We start from the raw sequence: 11,742 nt of genomic DNA, 5'->3' as shown, positions 1-11,742 counted from the left end.
GTGATGGGAGTTGTTTAAGCTCAAGTTTTGGTGGCTTAACGATAGAAGGCTTTGCTGGAGGAGTTGTTCTATATTCCAGATCAAGATTAAGCTTCTTTGGGTGGTAAGAATATGAGCCCAACCCAACAAGAGAATTAATCGTCTCCACAAAACCCTCCATGTCTTCAGTATCAAAATTAACAAGAATAGCAACAAGAGCTTCTCCCAAACTTTCCTCTTCCATCTTGAATTCCACAGCTTCATCAATAGCATCAAAAGAATCAATCACCGAAATGCTTTCGTAAGCACTTGGTAACTTCATCCCCTTACTTGCCTGAAAAGTAACTTCCTCATCATTGACTCGGAATTTTATTTCATTCTTTTTCGAATCCATAAGAGCTCTTCCCATAGCAAGGAAAGGTCTCCCTAGAATAATAGGAATATCTCGATTAACAGCACAGTCAAGAATCACAAAATCCGCGGGCAACATAAATTTACCAACCCGCACAAGAACATCATACTCCAACCGGCCGCTTAATAGATCTATCAGCCATCTGTAATCTCATAGTAGTTGCCCTTGGCATCCCCAAACTTGATTGCTTGTAGATAGCAAGTGGCATCAAATTTATACTCGCCCCATTATCACACAGAGCACGAGCAAAATCATGGTATCCCACAGAATAAGGAATGGTGAATGCCCCAGCATCTCCCTTTTTCTGGACGGTAGTTGTTGAATAATGGAACTCATAGTGTGAGTCAAACTCACGGTTTCATGTTGCACTGTCTTCTTCTTGGTCAACAGGTCTTTCAAGTACTTAGCAAAATCGGGCATCTCCTTGACAACATCCAAGAATGGAAAGTTCAGAGATAACTGCTTCAGCTGATCATAAAATTTCTCGAACTTAGCATCTTCCTTCTTCTTCACCAACCTTTGAGGAAAGGGAGGTTTAGATTTGAAAAGCTGAGTCAAAGGGCGGAGAGCCCCTTTTACAGTCTGCTTGCTCTTATCATCAGCCACCTTCGAACTTTCTGGAATATCAGCAACTTTCTCTTTACTAGGAACCTCATCAACAATAATTAGTGCATCAGACTGCACCTCTTCCTCTTCATTAATTGGCTCAAGATCAACAACCTTCTTTTCATCACTTTGGAGTATTTTACCACTCCGAGTATTGATAGCAAACACACGATCCACACTGCCTCTTCCATTCTTCGGATTCAGAATAGTGTCACTAGGAAGTTCTCCCTTTTTAGGAGGGTGCTGCTCTCTAGAAATATCACGCATCTGCGACTTGAACTATTGAATAGCCGTTGCATGAGATCCTAATGTTTTGGTTAGCCCAGATAACGTCTTTTCAGACTTGGTTTGATTTGCCAGAACCTTCTCAAGCATTGCCTCAACCCTCGAACTACCTTGATCGTTTGACTGCCCTTTTGGTGGAATGTATGGATTGGAACTTCTATTTCCAAAGTTATTGTTGTTGTTGTTGTTGTAGTTCCCTTGGTTCGACCCACCATAATTGTTGTTATAGTTCCCTTGGTTGTTGTTGTATGTGCCTTGCCTCTGCTGAGGTCTCCATTGATTTTGATTTTGATTCTGATAACCCCCTTGGATGTCCCCCTTGAACGCATAGTTAGCATAGTTAACATCCTCAACTTGCATAGGAGGTCCCTCGTGATATAGACCCTTTTGGACTTGGTACATTCCATTCGAAATACACAAGTATCTTCGCAAACATTTACCTTCTTGGTCTGGTTCTCATCAAAATTCTTGGTCAGCAAAGAAATATTCGTTGCAAGCTGAGCCAATGTCTGTTGAGTATCCTGATTCTCCTTCACCATATTCTGGATCATGGCATTACCATAGGGTACAATATCAGCATTATTCGAGTGCCAAGCTTGATTGTGCGTAGTCAACCTGTTAAGTATGTTGGTAACTCGAGTGTAAGATTTATCCATAAAACAACCATCTGCTGCGTTATTTGCAATTGACTGCGTTATAGGATTCAGCCCTCGGCAGAACTTCTCCATTAATATGTTCTCTGGAAAACCATGAGTCGAAAACTTCTGCAAATATTCTTTAAATCTCTCCCAAGCTTCGTATAATTGTTCCCCCGGTCGTTGCTTGAATTCATAGATTTTGTCACGGATCTCAGCCTTCTTGCTAGGAGGATACCATTTCATGAGAAAGACTACTACCATCTCTTCCCACGTAGCAATAGAATTCCGGGGCAGCTTCTCGAACCACGTTCTTGCTTCTATAGCTAAGGAATATTTGAAAAGCCTCAGCCGAATATCATCTTGTGACATATTGTTTTGGATGTGATGAGCACATATATCCACAAAGTTTACGCAAATATCGTTGAGGATCGCTATCGGTACAGTTCCGAAAGTAGCCCTCAAGCTTCAACAACTGATCAAGAGAGGGGTCAATTTTGCAACTAGCAGCTTCAACCTGAGGATGAACAATAGTAGATGCGTAGTCCTCCTCATTATTCAGATCAGCAGATACATTCTCCTCATCTGTATCATTCGGGAGGTCATTATGTTGACCAACCTGGTTACCAGGTGCTGCACGCTGATTTCACATAACCATGCTCACCTGGTTCACAAAGAATAGCAAACAAGGTGTGATGGAATAAGAAACAAACTTCAATCAAAGTAAACACTATTAGTAATTTCAAAACTGTATTTCCCGGCAACGGCCCCAAAATTTGATACGCTCAAATTACACTTTTATTAGTGTAAAGCGGACGATGTCAAATGTAGTAATCCAACAAGGTTGGGGTCGAATCCCACATGGAATATGGTATGAAAAGGTTACTAAAATTGTAGAATGCTTTAGGTCTACTGTCTTACTCCGATGAATTTGTAGAAAGTTGGTTATTTAACACTAATTGCTAACTAATTTCTTTGGATTGTAATATATGGTAAAAGAAACCAAGGTTGTGTCCCCGCCAGATGAATGCAATGCTTAGGGTTCTAATATGATATACTTCTAATGGATCGTTGTATGAGTATACTTAATCTCTAATGGAGGTCCTAATATTTCCCAATAATTAAGAACAATATCTCTTTATGATTTTCCCAAATACAAAAGAGTTTATATGAAGAACGATTAATTATGCCAAGTCAATTCCTCTTATTCCTAAGTGAATTTATTAAACAAGGTTTAAAGCCTTGAGTTTGTGTTATTAGATCTTACCAAGCCCAAATTATTTTCTCAAATAAATCAAGGTTTATGGCATAAGCTAATGTCTGCAACCATCAACTAACAATGAATAATGAAAAACTAACAAACCCTAACAACCCCTTATGCATATATCACAACTAGAAAACCATGCGCAAAACACCTATCCTTGGGTCCACAACCTTAGTAGGAAATTTAGCTACTCATGGAATTGATAAAGACGCAAGACACTGTAATTGTTGTTTGAACTTACAAAGAGAATTGAAGATAAATGAAATAGAATAGTCTTGAAACCCTTGAAAAGCACTAAGCACTTAATGTGCTCAATACAAGCCTTAAACTCAAGATGTCTGAAAAATAAAACCTAATCAGGTATTTATACAAGTCCAAAACTCGAAATTATTAAAACTAATCCTGCCCAGGTTGGCTTGAAACTCGACAAACCGTCTTTGCACATTGACGGTACCATCGAGTAACAACGGTACACTTCGACGATCTGATGACAAATTCAATCCTCAGTTTGTAAATCAACGGTGCACTTCGACGGACCGTCGAGCATGTTGACGGTCCGTCGACCTTCTCGTCCTTTTGCATCAAAGTTGCACAGCCTCTGAACTTCTCTGATTAAGCAATTCGATGGCTCAATTGTCGGTCCGTCGAATAACTATGGTTCCGTACATGTACATAAACAGTGCTGAGTCTTTAATTTCCTTATTTTCACTTGCTTTTGCATTCTAACTTCTAAATACCTGCAACATACACAAAACACATCAAACTGACAAAAACTCACTTGAAAACAATTAAAACTTAGAGTTAAAAAGCATCAAATGTGCCATAATTTCACGGCACATCAGTAGTGTAAGGCTTGCGCGCGCGCGCGAGAAAGAGAGTATATCCCCTTCCTTTTTGAGTTCTAGTTGTATCCCCCCCTTAATGATCCCTATTTCCCTAAATCGCTAAGTTTTTTTATTTTTTTATTTTTATGTTAGGTAATTAGATAAAAATATTTATATGAATTATAATTAAGAGCTCCCTTCATCATCTTAAATAAAATTCTAAAATATGGGTGCAAAAAGAGGTGTGGGAAGAAATAAATATTAAGGAAGTGATTAAAGTAAAATATTGTTTATCTTAAGGGATAAAAACTATACTTCATGTCACAACCCAAATCACGAATCATGATGGCACCCACACTACCCCCACGGGCGGACCATCCCCTTAATCAACATTAAATAAATTTAAGAAATAGGTAGGAAATAATAAGCACCAAAATTAATAAGTCTTTAACCATACATAAATCATATAGTGTGGAATACTCAATCAATTACATCCCCCCAAGGACTTGAAGTCGCCAGTACAAGAACAACTAATCAAAACTAGTCTAAGAACATAACAACAGTCTGAACATAAGGAAATACTATCTAAGGATAGAATAATAGAAATTGATAAGATAAGATCCAAGGCTACAGGCCGGCAGGTGGCTCACCCTCAGATCTCCAGCAGGAAGCCTCGGGGCTAGACTCGGGGTCCTGATCACGGTCCAGTCTCAAAGTCTACAGTCAGAAGTGCAGCAAGAGTAGTATCGGTACAACACTAGTACTAGACATCATAAACTCGACATCTATTCGAGACCTCCCGGATACAAACCAAGTATGCATATCAACGTAAAAACACGCTACGAATTCACCCGTGCCTTCGAAATTTCCAACGGAGGTCATTTTGACCCGATCAACCCCTAAAGTCAAGTTTCCAACCAAGTGACGAAAATGCTCCCGAGCGCCTCGAGAACGGAACCAACCATCCTACCAAGTTATATTCGACTTTACGGACCTTATGTAATCGACGAATTCCCAAAAAGGTTCGTATATACAAAAGTCAACTTTTGGTCAACCATTTTTCACTTATTCAACTTAAGGGCTCTAAAATCCTTAATATTCAACACGACTCTCTCGAATCTCTCTTGGGAACCGTACCACCCTTCCCCGTGGGTTAAAGTTACTCTAACAGAGCTAGGAAAAGGGTCAATAGGGGTAAAAATGGTCAAAAAGCCTGAAATGACCAAACGGGTCATTACATCAGATACCAATTAAACAACCGTTCATCCTCGAACGGAGAAGAAATAAAACGAAGGAAAGGTAACTGACTCGGTAAAGAGCTGGGGATATGTACTACGCTTAATAGCCTCGGTCTCCCACGTAGCTTCCTCAACTGGACGGTGTTTCCATTGTACCTTCACCGAAGCTATCTCCTTTCACCTCAACTTTCGGAACTCTCTATCCAAAATGGCTACTGTCTCCTCCTCAAAGGACAAATTCTAATCGAATAGGACTGAGTCCTAATGGATAATATAAGACTTGTCCGAATGGTATTTTTTCAGCATGGACATATGAAACACCGGCTAAACAGCCGACAAACTCGGAGGTAACTCTAACTCATAAGCTACTTTCCTAACACGCCGAAGAATCTCAAATGGGCCAATGAACCTCGGGCTTAGCTTGCCCTTCTTCCCGAATCTCATCACACCCTTCACGGGTGAAACCTTCAATAGAACATGGTCACTAACCATAAACTCCAAATCACGAACCTTTCGATCCGCATACACCTTTTGCCTATTCTGAGCCGCCAGGAGTTTTCCTTGAATTAACTTCACTTTATCCAACGACTCTCTCAACAGATCGGTGCCCCGAGGTCTCACCTTAAAGCATCAAACCAACCAATCGGAGATCGGCATCTCCTCCCATATAAGGCCTCGAAAGGAGCCATGTCAATACTCGAGTGAAAGTTGTTGTTGTATGCAAACTCTGCCAAAGGTAAGAACTAGTCCCAATGACCACCGAAGTCAATCACACATGCTCGGAGCATATCCTGTAAAACCTGAATCATCCACTAAGACTGACCATTCATCTGCGGGTGAAAAGCGGTACTAAGATCTAATTGAGTTCCCATCTCTTTCTGCAGGGTCCTCCAGAAATAGAACGTGAACTGAGTGCCTCTATCTGAGATAATGGAAATGGGTACCCCATGCAATCGAATAATCTCCTTGATGTAGATCTTGGCCAACTTCTCCGCATTGTAGGTGGTCTGAACTAGAATGAAGTGCACAGACTTGGTCAACCTATCCACAATAACTCAAAATTGCCCAAAGATTTCGATAGGCCAGCCACAAAATCCATGGCTATCCTCTCCCACTCCGACTCTAAAATGGGCATCCTCTGAATCTTACCCCCTGGTCTCTGGTGCTCATACTTAACCTGTTGGCAATTCAAACACTGAGAAACGAACTCAACAATATCACGCTTCATCCTGCCCCAACAATAATGTTGTCTCGTACATCTTAATAGAACTAGGGTGAATGGAATATTTAGAATTGTGAGCCTCATCTAAAATCATCTTGATCAAGCCACCAACCAAAGAAACGTAAACACGCCCCTTAATCCTCAAAACTCCCTCACTATCCATAATTGCCTCCTTGGCCTCTCCGCTCAATAATTTATCACGAATATTGCACAATTTCACATCCTTAAATTGTTATGCCTTAATCTGATTCCAAAGAGACGACCTCGCCTAAACACAAGCCAAAACCCTACCTGAATCCGAAATGTCAAGCCTCACTATCCCGTTTGCCAAAGTCTGAATGTCCCTGGACAAAGGTCTCTCCTCTACTACCAATCGGGCCAAGCTACCCATGCTCACGGCCTTCCAGCTCAACGCATCCGCCACAATATTAGCTTTTCCCGGGTGATACAGAATGGCCAGGACATAGTCCTTGAGCAACTCAATCCATCTGCGCTGTCTAAAATTCAAGTCCCTCTGATTGAACACATGCTGAAGAATACGATGATCGGTGAAAACCTCACAATGAACCCTATAAAAGTAGTGCCTCCAAATTTTCAAAACAAATACCACTACCGCCAACTCTAAGTCATGAGTGTGCTAGTTCTTTTCATGCACCTTCAATTGCCTCAAAACGTAAGCAATCACCTTACCTTCCTGCATCAAAACACATACGTGAAGCATCACAATACACAGTGAAGTCCTTCCCCTTGACCGGTAGAGATAAAATGTAGTCAACAAAGTCTTGAGCCTTTGGAAACTCTCCTCACATTCATCGGACCACTGGAAAGGCACATTATTTTGAGTCAAATGAGTCAAGTGGGAGGCAATCGAAAAAAACCCCTTCACAAACCAACGATAATAACTGGCGAGACCCACAAAACTCCGACTTTCGGTCACTGAAGTGGGCCTAGCCCAATCTCGAACTGCCTCGAACTTCTTGGGATCCACCATAATCCAATCCTTAGACACAACATGCCCCAAGAATGCCATAGAATCGAGTCAAAACTCACACATAGAAAATTTAGCATAAAAATTCCTTCTCTTTCAACAATCCAAGTACAATCCTCAAATGTCTCTCATGATCTTTCTTGCTCCGCGAATACACCAAAATGTCATCAATTAATACTATGATGAAAGAGTCCAAGTATGGCTTGAAGATGCCATTCATCAGATCCATAAAAGCTGCCTGGGCATTTGTAAGCCCGAAAGACATAACTAGGAACTCGTAATGACCATAACGAATCCTGAAGGCCGTCTTTGGAATGTGCTTGGCTTTAATCTTCAACTAGTGATAGCCCGATCTCAAATCAATCTTGGAAAATACTGAGGCTCCCTGAAGCTGGTCAAATAAATCATCGATGTGAGGAATTGGATACTTGTTTCGGATGGTAACTTTGTTCAACTGACGATAATCAATATACACCCGCATCGACCCAACCTTCTTCTTTATAAAAAGTACGGGAGCGCCCCAAAGGGAGACACTCGGTCTAATAAAGCCCTTGCTCAGAAGATCTTGCAACAATTCTTTCAACTTTCTCAACTCAGCCGGTGCATACCCAACAAGTTCATAGGAAACACCTCCACAAACTCGCTCACTACAGGCACAGACTCAAGTGATGGAGCGTCAGCACCAGTATCACGAATATGGGCCAAGTAGGCCAGACATCCTTTGTTGACTAACTTCCTGGCTCGAAGAAATGAGATAATCTTCTTCAAGGAGAGACTAGGAGTACCCTTCCACTTGAGTCTCGGAATACCCAACATGGCTAGTGTGACTATCTTGGCGTGACAGTCCAAAATCGGGTGATGAGGAGACAACCAACCCATGCCCAAGATAACATCAAAATCTACCATATCAAGTATCACCAAGTCTACCCACATACCATAACCCATAAACATAACTGTACAAGATCGATAGACTCGATCTACCACTACAAAATCTTCGACTGGAGTAGACACATGAATAGGTACGTCAAGTAGCTCACAAACCATATCCAAACCCATAGAGAAATATGTGGACACATAAGAGAAAGTGAAAGCCGGGTCAAATAATACGAAAGCCGTCGGGTGATAGACTGAAATAGTACATGTGATCACAAAGATCGGAAGCCTTGGCCTTTGGCCTGCCAAAGAAGGCATAACAATGAACCCGTCCGCCATCAGCTTGCGAACCACCACGACTTCCCTAACCTGGCTAGGCCCAGATCTTATCGGGCTAATGCCCACCTTTGCCGGACTGAGATCCGCCTCTGCTAGGCTGGGGACTACCTCTACCAGACGAGTGACTACCTCTTCCAAGCTGTACATTGCCTCGACCAGAAGACCTACCCTCTCTAAATAATGGCGCGGAAGACCTGGGGTCTGATACGGAGTACTCTGTCCACTGTGTCTGATTCGGGGACAATAGATCCTGATATGCCCACCACCACACTCATCACAAGCTTTGTCGGATACAACCCGATGAACTGAAGCTGATGAACCAGAATGCCCTCCACGATCTGAGAACCGGGAATATGAACCCCGGACTGATTGTCCTGAAGTACAACTAGGCCCTGAAGAACCCTATATCGATGTCTGAATAGTTGACTGAATCAGGCGACCGGTGTAGAACTAGGAACTCTGTCCATAATGGCTGTGCCTGCTGGATGATGTACCATTGAAACTGCACCCTCTGCGGGCCCTGTTATCCTCAACCTTACCATAACTCTCCTGCCTCACTGCCTCAACCGAAGTGACATGATCCACCACCTTCTGAAATGTAGCCCCTGTGGTCACTAACTGTAGAGCCGCCAACTTCAACTGAACACCCAACCCTTTAACAAATCTCCTCACTCTCTCCGCCTCTGTGGGGAGAAACTGAAGCGCATATCTAGAGAAGGAATGGATGCGAGCCTCATACTCGACAATAGATGACCCTCTCTGCTCTAGGTTACTGAACTCATCCCGTCTCTTGTCCCTCAAAGTATGCGGGACATACTTCTCCAAGAAGATCTGAAAAACTTGGTCCATGACAACGGAGGCGACCCAACTGTCTTACACTCGACATAAGACCTCCACCAAAGCTTGGCATCACCCATCAACTGGAAGGCCACATAATCTACTCAATGCGTCTCCACCACCCCCAGCTTGTGGAGCCTCTCATGACAATCAATAATAAAGTCATAGTCGTCCTCCTGCTGAGTGCCGTAGAAACAGGGAGGCTTCATTTTGGTGAATCTCCCAAATAAGTCCTACTCTTCGCGGGTCATCACTGGACCTACTACCGGTCTAGGATGGAAATATGGTGCGGGGACCTCATCCAAAGGGGGAGCCACAACCGCAGCTAGCTGTGCCCCTGGAGCACGGAACCTCTCTGGAATTTGATCAGTTAATCAAACTCCCTGACCATCCGGTGTAGCTGGTAGAACACCTGCCTGAGTCAACCCCTCAAGCAGATTCAACACTTGAACCAAAGCATCAGATAGAACTAGAGTAGCAATAATATCAGGCTGAGCTGGTTCTGGTCCCAACCCCTCCTCCTCAAAGAACTCATCCTGATGAACCGTCGGTGGCTCGGAAGACACGGATCTAGCTCGGGTCTTACTAGCTGTAGTATGTCCCAAAATTCTCTAGTCATAGCCTAGGTTTAAGCTTCTAACCCGCAAGTCTTCCAAGTTTCTAAGAAATCCCTCAACCATAGACAACAACACAAGTACAACACGAACTAGAATCCGATGAGATAGTATGTGATGTGATAATAAGAAGTACAATGCAGATGAGATGCAATGATCAATATCTTGAACTTGTACACACATGCTATAAGCACTTTTCGCTTCAATAGTCATGACCCATGGGAGACCTGCGGCGTCCATGTACTAGCCACTCCAAAACAGACCTCGAATCGTGACTCTGCCACCATACGTCCGGTTCAGACCTCGGACTATACCAATAATAATGTTACTTTCCTCTTTCTCTTTCTTTCCATTTCAAATCCGTTTCCATAACTCTTTCATCATGTATGAATGTATGAATGCAAGAAATGAGAGATCACGTGTAATCAATGCAGTTAATATGATATGGATTTCACAAGCGCCACAATGACAATTCAATCCTTGCACGGATTATCAAGCTATCATGGAAACATATCAAATACTCAGTCCTAATCACAACAAGTAGGACTAGCATAGTCTGCATAATCACAACCACGTTGTCAAGTACAACACTTATCAATAATTGCATAAAATACAACGGCAAGCCTAAATAATCAGAAATCATACCAAGCTTGTGGATTTAACACCACAACCATGCCCGAAGGCCTATCATGCTTTCCCCGTTGATAAATACATAACACATGCGATTCGCTAATCAAAGTCTAAGAAAGATAAGCCATAACCTACCTCAAAGCCGAACACTTGCCTCTAACTCCTTAAACCTGGGCCTTTCCCTTCCGGATTGCCTCCGAAAGCTCAAAGTCTAACAAATAATTAATCTATGTTTAATTACATATCTAAAGATACACATATTGCTATGGTTTCGGAAAACCCTAAAAAATAACCCCGGGCCCACAAAGGGAAAAATGGGGAATTTCAAGTTGGAAAGGTCAAATCTAAGCTCAAGAAGTCCAACCACTAATCATCAACACCAACTAGTCCCCACTTAGCATTAGTTTCATCATTAATTGAAAACCTCCAATTCTCCATATTCAACACCCTAGAATTAAGGAGAGATTCAACTTAGCAACTAAATTTCCCAATGATTAGAAGCTTGGAAATCAATAGACTTTCCCACAAAACTCATTAGAATTGAAAACAGAAACATAAAAACACTTTAGGGTTTTAACCTATTTTCCCCAATCTCAAAAGACGAAAGCTATCATGGATTCCAATCTAAGCTATAAATAAATCACAAGGAAGTACAAAGGAACTTACCCCAAGATAAAATCACCCACAAGCTCTCCAAATTCGTCTACAACACTCTTCCGCTGAGTCACTTGGCCAAGTCCCAGCGTGGCGGTTCGACGATGGGACACCGAAACTCACACAAAATCTGGTTTTTCACCAAGTCCAACCCAAAACCCGACATCCATCCGAGACCTCCCGCATACAAACCAAATATGCATATCAAAGTAAAAACACGCTACGAATTCACTCGTGCCCTCAGAATTTCCAACGGAGGTCATTTTGACCCAGTCAACCCCCTAAACCCCCAAAGTCAAGTTGACAACCAAGGGACCAAAATGCTCCCGAGCGCCTCGGGAA

Source organism: Lycium ferocissimum, chromosome 9 (genome assembly GCF_029784015.1).
Source record: "Lycium ferocissimum isolate CSIRO_LF1 chromosome 9, AGI_CSIRO_Lferr_CH_V1, whole genome shotgun sequence".
NCBI classification, from domain to species: domain Eukaryota; kingdom Viridiplantae; phylum Streptophyta; class Magnoliopsida; order Solanales; family Solanaceae; genus Lycium; species Lycium ferocissimum.
The sequence above is the reverse complement of the archived record's forward strand: the minus strand, read 5'-3'. Positions refer to the sequence as shown.